This window comes from Propithecus coquereli, unplaced genomic scaffold (assembly GCF_000956105.1).
Source record: "Propithecus coquereli isolate 6110/MARCELLA unplaced genomic scaffold, Pcoq_1.0 Scaffold33, whole genome shotgun sequence".
In the NCBI taxonomy this organism is placed as follows: Eukaryota; Metazoa; Chordata; class Mammalia; order Primates; family Indriidae; genus Propithecus; species Propithecus coquereli.
This window is the reverse complement of record NW_012148952.1, coordinates 3,852,293-3,863,401: the sequence shown is the minus strand read 5'-3', so window position 1 is coordinate 3,863,401 and position 11,109 is coordinate 3,852,293. Positions and strand designations below refer to the sequence as shown.

Here is an 11,109-nt window from a genome sequence, read left to right as displayed (position 1 = left end):
TTCCAATTCATGAATGCTTTTAAAATAAGCATGCATTTCCAAAGAGTTGCAAATATCGTCACACCATTTACTTTTCTAATTAATCGATCTCCTGGGAAGGCAGTATGACTAGTGGTTCAGAGCTCAGTCTCTGGAGCCAGACTGCCTGGCTTTTAGTCCTAGCTCTGCCATGTAACACCTACTTGGATTTAGAAAGTTAATTAACCTTTCTTTGCCCCTCTTTCCTCCTCCATAAAATGAGAATGACAATAGATGCCTACTTTAGAGTATGTAGAACAGTATCTGACACATAGTAAGCGCTCAGTAAAGTTTAGCTAACAGTATCCTTTTTTGCCCATCTGTCATGTGGTATTCATTTCTAACAATCATAGGCATGGTAGTGTGCCATGCACATGCAAATAGGGAGAAAGCGGGCATCCGTAAAGTCCACTGAAGCCATAGTTTCTCACTGATGCAGGGAGCTGCTGTTGAAGGCTACTCCGCTGTGGTGTTCCTGTAGTGTTCATCACTATTGAGTGTCACTAGTACACTAAAGTTCTTTGTTTCAAAACAGTTCCACAAGTGCTAATGTGGATTTTGGCCAAAGTTGTACCATGGTGGGTGCCAAATGTGCATATCTTTATGCTCCGTACTTTATTTCTCACATATTTCCACATCTCAAGGCTACTCCTGTGCCATTCAGGGCTGACTCTGTGATCCATCAACTCATGGACCACAACTCCCCCTCCCTCCCCTCCTTAGGAATCTACCTTAAAAATTAGCTATCTTTTCCCTTTAAGTTCTCAAACACCAAACATTGGCAAATATCTCTGAAGCCTAAACAACAAAGATGCCTCTAAAGAAAAGCTGTCTTTAAGTCCAAAAGGGTATCTGTGGTAGACCGTTACTTTAATATGGCCTAATGAATCTCAGATCTTAGTATCCATGTCCTTGGTATAGTTCCCCTCCAACACTGATTCTGTGCTTGCCCCTGTGACTTGCTTTGGCTAACAGGATATCAACAAACACAACACGAGCATAGATTTGATGAGCGCTTGCCCACTGGAGCTTGCCCTCTTAGGGAAGCTGTCCCCACCATATGAGGCAGTCTGTCTAGACACCAGGTGCATGAACACATGGAAAAGGAGCCCAGTGGCCCCACCCTGACAGGTCAGCTCAGCCTCCAGCTAACTCTCAAGCTGAATACATTCCTTAGGTAAGCCCAGGCAAAACCAGAGGAAATGTCCAGGCAGTCCACACTTGCTTTACACCTTTATTTCGGGTAGTTTGTATGCAGTAAGGAAACAATTGATACGGTGTCAATGCCTACTATTTCAAGCTGAAAGCTGAACTACTTTCAAATACCTGTCTGAAGAAGAGAAACACACACACTCAGACACACACACACACACACACACAAACACACACACACACTCTTTTACTGTTTGGTAGCAGATATTGTTATATTTGGCTTGGAAACATGTTCATAGGAAGCACATTTTCTAGTTATATTGATCAAAACATATTAAATTACATTACATATGTATGATTTACTACATCAAAGATTTAGTAAATACCGAAGAAAATATTTTACTGGGTATTAAGAAAAGTCCATCTTCAGGAAAATATGTGAAAAAAATGGATATTAAGAATTAAACATCTTCAAATGCACATATACTTCAGAAATATGTGTTTCCCGCTTGGAAGCAGCTAAGTGTACTGCAGCGACTACATGCTGTGAAGTTTGGTGATCGTAGGTTTAAATCTTGCCATCTCCATTTACTATTTTTTTTTTTTTTTTGATTCAGGGAGAAATAGTAGGCTTTTCTGAGCTTTAGTTTCTTTATTTACAAACCAAAGATGATATTATCTTATTTATAGGATTGTTGTAAGTAGTAGACAATGATTACATAAGGCATGTAGTAAAATGTCGGACCTCAATGTATTAGTGTTAATAATTGTTCTGCATGTTCCGCCTTCTCTCTTCTTGCCATAACCAGTTTTCAGTTTTGAGGCAATCTAGACATACTTTAAATGAATCCACTGGCAAGAGTTGCTGTTTGAAAGTGAAATTTGGAAAAAAATGGATAGTCTACCTTGCATAGTCCTCTCTTTCGAGGCTATACATGACCAGTACCTATACCCCACTCACTAATCACCCATCCACAAATGTCAAGATATTGATCAACAGTGGTACAGGATGAGACAACAGTAACGGCGAAATTTCAATAGCACATGTGATTACGACCCTGGGAAGAGCAGCAATGCTCATTTCTCTGCAGCTCACTGCTATTCATACTTGTTAGGTCATTTCCAATGAATAGTGATGCTTAGCCCTGTGTTTCATATAGCCCCCTTCTATGTTCGCATTTTAATCTTACCACTTGTTGAGGTTTCAGAGCAAAATATGTCTTCATTTATTCTCTCCTACCTTTGCCTGACACTTCCTCTATTTATGGTGATTTTCTTTCTTTCTTTTTTTTTTATTTTTTCTCTTTTTTTGCTTAAGTGCACATTCGTTCCTTCAGGCACCAATCCTGACATGATACTTCTTTCAAATATCTTAAAACAAATAAAATGAGTGTCCTTTGTAGGGTAGAAGATTCTTCAGTCAGTTGTATTTGTTTGTTTTATTTTCTAAAAGGGATTATAAGATTCCCACTCAAAATTCCTCATGAATATGTTCCCTGAAAAGACACATTTTTTAAACTGCTAGCCAAGGCACTAATGAGAACCTTATTTGTCTTTCTCTTGTTTCATAAATTGATTCAAAATAGAGCTGACCTTTCAATCTCATGTAATAGCATCTGCGAGAGCATTTTTGGTCATGATTAAGGGCTGATTTCATTTGCAGACAGTAAATGAGATATGAACTTATTGCCACTACTCAGAGGACAAAAAATATTTGTTTAAGGCTGCACATGAATATGCCAAATTAATTTACCATAATATCTTAAATATACCAAGCCTATTATTGTCACATGAAAGATGGATAGCATCAAAGGATACAAGTCATTCTGGAGAATGACTCTCAGATAAGCAACTATCTGGCAGCTTCCATGACCTCCTGCATTCTGCTTCTGGTATCAGTTGTCACCACATGGAGATTCCAGGGAAGCCAATTGGAGAATGATCTGGAGTCACTTGCAGACTCATTGAGAGAGATGTTATATCTTATAATTTGGATCCCTTTCAGTGTCAAACACAATATTTTATACATTCTTCTCATCAGTACATGGAACACTCTCCAAGAATGATCATATTTTAGGTCACAAAACATGTCTCACCAATTCAAAAAAAATAAAAGTCATACCATGTATCCTCTCAGACCACAGCAGAATAAAACTAGAAGTCAATTCCAAGAGAAATACTCAATTCTACACAAAGTCTTGGGTATTTACTAAATCTTTGATGTAGTAAATCATACTTATGTAATGTAATTAATATGTTTTGACCAATATAACTAGAAAATGTAAGTTCTATAGTCACTTTTGACTGAGTCATTGAGCAGTTACCTTTATGGTTATGTTTTATGCTACAAAATCTGTAGTAATCCTGTATATCATTTTGTATTATGAAATTTGGAATCAAGGTGGGGCTACTTTTGTTCAAGAACAAGCCCATAAACTCAGTCCTATTTTGACTGAAATTTAAATTTAGGTCCCTCTGGGTATCTGAGCAGCCATTTTTTTCCTACATCTTGATCATTTAATCAAAAGGGAATATTCTGAATCCATTTTCATTTTGTCTAAAATTAACAATGAGGCTTCAAGCAGATGTTATGAGAGATTGGAGATAACTGCTAAATAAAAAAAAATAGCAAGGAACTGCTGCAGTCTAGCAAGGAAATGGCAAAGTAAACAACCAAATAAAAACAAAATTTAGTAAGCATCCACTGTGAGTATCTTTTAATAGCTTTATTTGGAATGATTTATACCATGTTCAGTAGTTTTTGAGTAAAATGTTCTGTAAATATCTATTAGACTCATTTGTTCTAGAGTGCATTCAGTGTTTCTTTCATTATTTTCTACTTGGATGATCTCTCCAGTTCTGTGAGTGGAGTGATGAAGTCCCGGCATTTACAATGCTGCTGTTTATTTCTTTGCTTAGGTCTAGTAGAATTTGCTTTGGAAATCTGGGCACTCCTCTGTTGGGTACATAAATATTTGAGAATGTTATATATTCTTGAATTGCTCCCTTTACCATTGTATAATATAATACCATCTTTGTCTTTCTTGATTGTTGTTGATTTAAAGTCAATTTTATCTGATAGGAGAATGACTACCCCTACTTTCTTTTGGTTTCCATTTGCATGAAATTTTTTTTCCAGTCCCTTCACTTTTAGTCTGTCTGAGTCCTTTTGGGTTTTTCTGGAGACAGTAGATCATTTTTTTTAACCTTTCAGTCAGACTATGTCTCTTGAGCATTCAGACCATTCATATTAATTGATAGAATTGATATGTGGGATGCTGTTCATCATGTTGGGTATTACCTTACTGCTCTGTTTTACCTCTTTAGCTATTGTTTTATATGAACTTCTGGGTGGTTTTACACTGGTGGGTGACTATTGCTCTGATCCAGGTATAATGCAGTTCTGAGTATTTCCTGCAGGGCAGGTCTGGTCATGAAAAATTCCCTCAGTGTTTGCTTGTCTGGGAAAGTCTTTATTTCTCTTTCATATACGAAACTTAGTTGTTCAGGATACAAAATTCTAGGCTGGCAGTTTTTCTGTTTAAGAAGACCTCAGATGGGTCCTCAGTCCCTTCTGAATTGTCAGTTCTTCGCTGAGAAGTCTGTAGTTAGCCTGATGGGTTTTCCTTTTTAAATTACTTGATGTTTTCACATCACAGCTCACACGAGTTCCAGTTTTGTGTTGACTTTGGCCAGTCTTATAAATATATGTCTTGATGATTCCTTCTTTGCAGTGAGTCTCCCAGACGTTCATTGAGCTTCTTGTACCTGGATGTATAAATCTCTAGCAAGACCAGGGAAGTTATCCTCAATTGTTTCCTCAAATTGGTTTTCTAACCTTTTGTATTTTCTTTTTCACCCTCAGGGATGCCTATGATTCTTATATTTGTCCCTTTTACATAACCCCATATTTCCTGTAGGCTTTGTTCATTCCTCTTAATTCTTTGTTCTTTATTTTTGACTAAGTTAATTTGAAAGAGTTTTCTTCGGGCTCTGAAATTCTTTCTTCTGCCTTTTCTAGTCTATTCTTAAAGCTTTCCACTGTGTTTTGTATGTTCTTAAATGAAATTTTCATTTCCAAAAATTCTATTTTTTTTAGGATGCAATTAAAATTTGCTTTACATGTTTCTTTGGGGAAGGGAACACCACACTTCTACGCAATGAAGAGAAACATTTTATGGTCTGGGAGTCTTTTATTTTTTACATATCTTCTGCCATGAATTTATAGAGAATAGGTTCCAGCAGCTCAGGCTCTTTCCATTGCTTCTCACAAAGTATGCTGCTCTGGGTGGAGCAGGCTGGCACTTCAGTTGAACCCAGGTAACTTTCTTTTGAGCTTCCATCTTTTTCTGATCATATTCCTTCACATATTTCAGGAAGCTATCTTGGCTCTTAGAGTGCTGAATATGCTCAATATGCACATTAATCTTCCTGGCAAGAATCTTGCCCCTAACTTGTTTGTTTACAACAGTGCCAACACCATGCTGAGTAACATTGTAAACTCTTTCAGTTTTGCCATGGTAACATTTGTGGGGCATGCCTTTTTAAACAGTAACCATTCCCTTGATGTCTACAATATCACCTTTCTTATAGATTCACATGTGCGTGGCCAAAGAAACAACTAACTCCATGTTTTCTAAAAAACCTAGAGAACATGTATCAGGTTCCTTTCCTCCTTCCCTCTGTGTTCATCATTTTGGTGAATTACTGTAAGATGGCACCTCCAGCCAAAGAGTGTTTTTTTGTTGTTCTTGTTGTCGTTTTGTTTTTAATACATTTATCACTAGAATTTTTTTTTTTTCATTTTCTGAATTGATTTTCTGATTTCTTTGAGTTTGTTTTCCATTTTCTCTTGGATTTCATTGAGCTTCTTTACTATCCATATTAGGAATTCTTTATTTGTCATTTCAGTATTTTCATTTTGGTTGAGATCCATTGCTGGAGAGCTGGTATTCCCTTTTGGGAGTGTCCTTTTGCTCTGATTTTTCATACTTCCTTAGTTCTTACATTTAGTCCTTTTCATTTGGATAAGCTTTCACTTCTTATTTTTGTATTTTCTTTTGATTAGATGGGGATTTTTCCCCCCTTCACTCGTAAGGGTATGTCGATAGCATAGGTTGGATAAGAACCTTTGACTTTGCTTGTGGCTGCTTTGAGGGGGGTCTAGGTTTTGGGGGGATACCTTGGTTGTAGCTATCCTTCCTGTGGTGGTTTTCTCAATTGCTAGTTGTTTGTAGGCTGTAGCACTGATGAGCTCTGTGCATGGGCAGATTCCCTGTCTCTTGTTGATTAGGGGGGATGGAGGTTGTTGAAATCCTTTCTCTTTCCCCAGCACTGTGGTCTTCTTAACACTGTGTATTGTATTTGCACACCCAGTTTAATCTCTGGGACAGTAGGTGATGCTGGAGTGTGAGATTCAACCACACCCTGTATGATTGAGTCAGTGAATGTTATAAAGGGCTGTGCAAATTGACCTCCCTTTCAGTAGGTGGTGCTTAACAGAATGAGCTAGCTGCAGTGTTGTTTTTGGGACCTGTGACTTGTGCTAGCCCCTCAGCAGAAGTACTCAAGTGCTCCAGGTGTTGGGCGGGGCCCTGGAACTTCTAGGTAAGTCCTTATTCTCCACGACAGCAGAGATGTGTAGGGGAGTGGGGCTGGTGGGGCTGGATTAGGTGAGCCTACCCCCAGGCTCCACAAAAGCTGGTAAAGTGGCTGTTTCAGCAGGGGTCAAATGTCCACTCCTGGGCTGCTGGTGAAACATCCAGGGAGAGGCTGAAGTGGCCCCACCCAGCCAGAAAATGTGCTTGTTGAGGAGTGGCCATCTGAGGTCCACAATCTGGCTCTCTGGAGCAGGTTTCCTCTTCTCCCCTCTCCCCTGCTCTGCACTTTCCCTGAAGCGTCTTCTAGCTGTCAGGAGCTCAAACTGGCTGAACTCTGCAGCAATGGCACTGAGGGCTGGGAGTTTCCCTGTCCAGGATCCCACCCTCGGCTGAGAGCAAGGTCTTCCTGTGGGTGGAGGGGTGCTCCACGAGTGTGCTGCAGCTGGGACCCACACTGCCCTCTCTTTTCATTTCTGCCTATAAGGGCTCCCTGGCCTCCAAAGACTAACTCACAAATCTCCCCTCCGTGCCCCCAACAACATAACTGTGTCCTGGAGATAAGGGATCTGGCATGTGGGCCTATCCCCTAGTCCCCAAAGATCAATCCCTGACTGTGCCATGGGGAAGCGTGCTGGTCCCAAGTTGCCCATGGAGAGCTCAAGCAGGTTTGAAGTCCCTCTCCTTCTGGGTGTGCTCTGCTCTGATGGAGCAGTTGAGTAAGTATCACTGGGGAAGGCCTGTGAGCTAGGAGCTCATAATCAGAGCGACACTTAGTCTGCTGCAATTCTTTAGGAGGACAGGTGTGAGCTCCACTTTCTGTGGAAGCCTTGCTGTGGTGGATGCACTAAAGAAGGGAAGCAGCTACTCCTGAGAGCCTTGGCTTAATTATCTCTCAGCAGCCACAGATTGGGAAGGGAAAGGGGAGGAAAAGAATCGGAATGGAGGAAAGCTAGCATTTTGTGCATCTCCGTCCCTCTCTCTGGACAGCAGCCTGCCTGGGATGTCCAGGCTCTGGGATCACACAGATCCCTGGGGACCTACCAGCTCTTATAGCTCCTGAAGTGTGGGCCAGAGTTGGGAAATGTTTGTCTGGGGAAAGTGACATGAAAACTGAAGGACTAAAAATCCCTGGGAAGGACAAAGATGCACAGTGTGTGGAGAAACAATATGGTGTCTGTAGCATCAGAAAATGGCCTCAAGGGGCTGACAGCCTGGTACTTTGTCCTCAAGAAGCTCCCATTCACTAGTGGCAGCAGCTTTTTGGCTAATGAGGGTAGAAAAGCTCTCCAGCACCTTGGAGGCCTGCTGACTGCCAGAGATGTGAGCGAAGGAGAAACAAACCCCTCCACTTATGCTTTTCGCCAGACTTCAAGCATCTCAGGGATTGATCTCTGTTTTTATCTTGCATCTTCTTGTTCTGCTCCACAACTTCTTCCCGTGGAATCTCTGGTAGGTTCTGGCATTTTTCCCTTGGAATTATGTCCAATCAAGGTTTGTTTCTTTGTTTGCTTGTTTTTTATCTAAAACTTTTCCTTCCATGTGAGATGATCTGACAGCTGATGTATCTGGTCAGCCATCTTGTCTGTGCCAATACTAAAAATTAACAATTAACTTGCCAAACAAGGACATATAGAAGTCTATGAGCGTTTTTAATGAATGTAACAGTGTTCTTAGAAACATCGGCTTATAATATGTGAAATATGGGATCAAATGGCTGCACAAAGCTTTAGTTCTTAGCAAGATGCACTTGGGTGAAAGGTTCATCATTTTTAAGCCTCAGTTTCCTCTCTTCTGAAATAGAGGTAATGCCTTGCCTTATGTAGGTAGGCAGAGTTTGGGGAAGGATCAAATGAGAGAATATCTATGAACATTTCTTGGTAAATTATCAAGTGTCACACAGATGTTACATTTTATTTTGTTGGTATACAAATTTATTGAGGGGGTTCAAGGACCTATTATCTAGGAAGTAGTTCTTTGATTATTTACCTTTTTCAGATCTTGCAAGATTTACAAGGAAGGAATATCAATGGCTTAGCTTTTCTCCTATTTTTATTTTACTAATTATATGCCAATGGTATATTTTGAGGAAGAGATATATTAGAAGGAGATGTAATAAACAGGAGAGATGTAAAGAGAAACTTTTTGAAATATTAATTGCAATAATTTTGAAAATATTTCTTGGGGATTTATATAATGTAATTAGTGTGAAATATAGACATTTTTGTAGATTTGCTCAGTCTTCAAAGGTAGTAGTAAAATACAACATTTCTATAACTATCTGTCTACTTTTCTGTTATTTCCTTTGCTATAATCTATATTACAATATTTTTCTTAAAAAAATTCTTTAAATTCTTTCTGAAGTCAATATTGACAGAAATACTTCAAAAAATATAGCATGAGGATTTTTATTTTACCTGTTTTCTTCTAATGCAATGATATTTCATCTTTAAAGTTACTATGTACTTATTTCAGAATTAATCCATTTGGGCAGATAAATAAAATAAAAAATGAATAGCTATTTTTTTTCTTCTGGCTTGAAATCTTCTCCTGGTATCCATCCATTAGGCAGCCAAATTACATAGTACTGTCTTGTAACTGGTGTGGTAGTTGACTAACATAGTCCTTAGGCAGGCTATGCAGTACAAAACTATACAGGGTAGCAAGATATCTGGAGCACAGACTCACTTCTTACTTTAATTACTTGTCTCAGCTTAGTCAAGCACCTTAAATTTCTGAACTTTAGTTTCCTCATGTATAAAAGGAGACAGTTGGCAGAAATCAGAGTCACATACATGGAGCAGGTTACACAAATGTGTTATTAGTTTGGGAGTAATGCAATAGGCAATGATGGGGGAGGGAGCCAAGATGGCGGACGAGAAAAGCCACCACTCAGAATGTCTCTGCAAAAAAGACAAATTTTGAAGAAAGATAAAAAAATAAGCTAGCAGAGAAAAATAGATCAGATGAGGGTCGGAAGGAAGGGTGCCTGAAACTACAGGAGACTCCACGGGAAGACGTTGAGGAGGAGAACTGGAAGGAAAAAGATCCCGAGAGGCTTGGAGACCAGCGACAAGGGTAGGTGGAGAGGTTAACTTCCCCTCCCTTGCATCTGGGACTGCTGGTGGGCTCCTGAGTGGCTGGAGAGACCCGCTGACATCAGCCCAGAGACGGCTGCCACCAGTGAGCAGTGGCCTCTTACGGACTCAGCGCCGGGCTCCCAGCCCCCTCGGGGCACCTCCTCGGGTGCAGACCCGAGCCTATCGGCAGATGCCATATTGCTCCATTCTCTACTTCCCCCTCCCTACCCGTGGGTGCCCAGAGACACAATTTAGCCATCACACGGAGGCATCTCCAAGGAACGGGACCTTTCATTTGGGGCCCTACAGCAGAATGAGGGGTACTCAGACTGTGAGTTCCCTACCTGCCAGCCCTCTCAGGTGCTACTTGTCGGGGGACTCCAGGAGAGTGGGGCAAATCCCGAGGTGGAGTGAAATCGATCCAGCTTGGGTACCCTGTAGGTGATTCAAGACCAGCACCCCTCCCCCTGGCAGGGTCAGGGATTGATGTCCAGGGACCAGGGGACAGGCCTGCAGACCAGACCCCGTACACCCAGGCTAGGATCGCACTGCCCTGGGGCACAGAAGAGATATCTGTGAAAGAGCCTATTGAGGAGTGTGTGCCTTCAGGGGCAGATCAGCATGCCTGACTGGCATCCCTCCTCCCAAAAGAGGGCTGTGCACCCAGCTAAGGCTACAGTCCTCGGTAGGGAACCTCCGGGCCCACGTCACACCCAGGGGAGATCCATTGGCCTGAGGTCCCGCTTGCTGGCAGAGGCCTGGGAGAGCACACGGAGAGGGGGAGATTGGAGGGGAGTGAGATCTGCTCCAGAGTGTGGGTCTTGGACAGCCCCGTCCCCCACGCCCAGACTTTCAGCTGAGTGGAGCCATTTCAGCCCCTCCCGGCAGCTCTGCACAGAAACAAAGAGCAGACTTTTGACGCCTGCTAACAGCAATTGTGGAGCCTGAGGGCAGGCTTACCCGACCCACCCCCAACCAGACTCACTCCCGGTCCTGCCCCCACTCAGGTGGAGAATAAGGACAGCTCAGGCTACGATCCTGGATAGGGAAACTACCGGCCCATGTCACAGCCAGGGAAGATCCATCAGCCTGAGGTCCTGCTTGCTGGCAGAGGCCTGGGAAAGGCCACGGAGAGGTGGAGAGTGGAGGAGAGCGAGACCTGCTCCAGAGTATAGGTGTTGGACAGCCCCACCCTCCCCCAAGCCCAGACTTTCAGCTGAGTGAGCCATTTCAGCCCCTCCAGACAGCTTTGCACAGAAACA

At 41.8% G+C, this 11,109-nt stretch overlaps 1 protein-coding gene and 1 pseudogene across 1 annotated transcript in view; one reads left to right on the top strand and one right to left on the bottom strand.

The window, feature by feature from the left end:
- The window catches only part of THSD7B (thrombospondin, type I, domain containing 7B), a 720,444-nt gene that overhangs the window by 337,737 nt on the left and 371,598 nt on the right, over positions 1 to 11,109 (top strand). The gene's annotated exons all lie outside the window — the stretch shown is intronic.
- Positions 5,371 to 5,865, bottom strand: LOC105815347 (annotated as a pseudogene).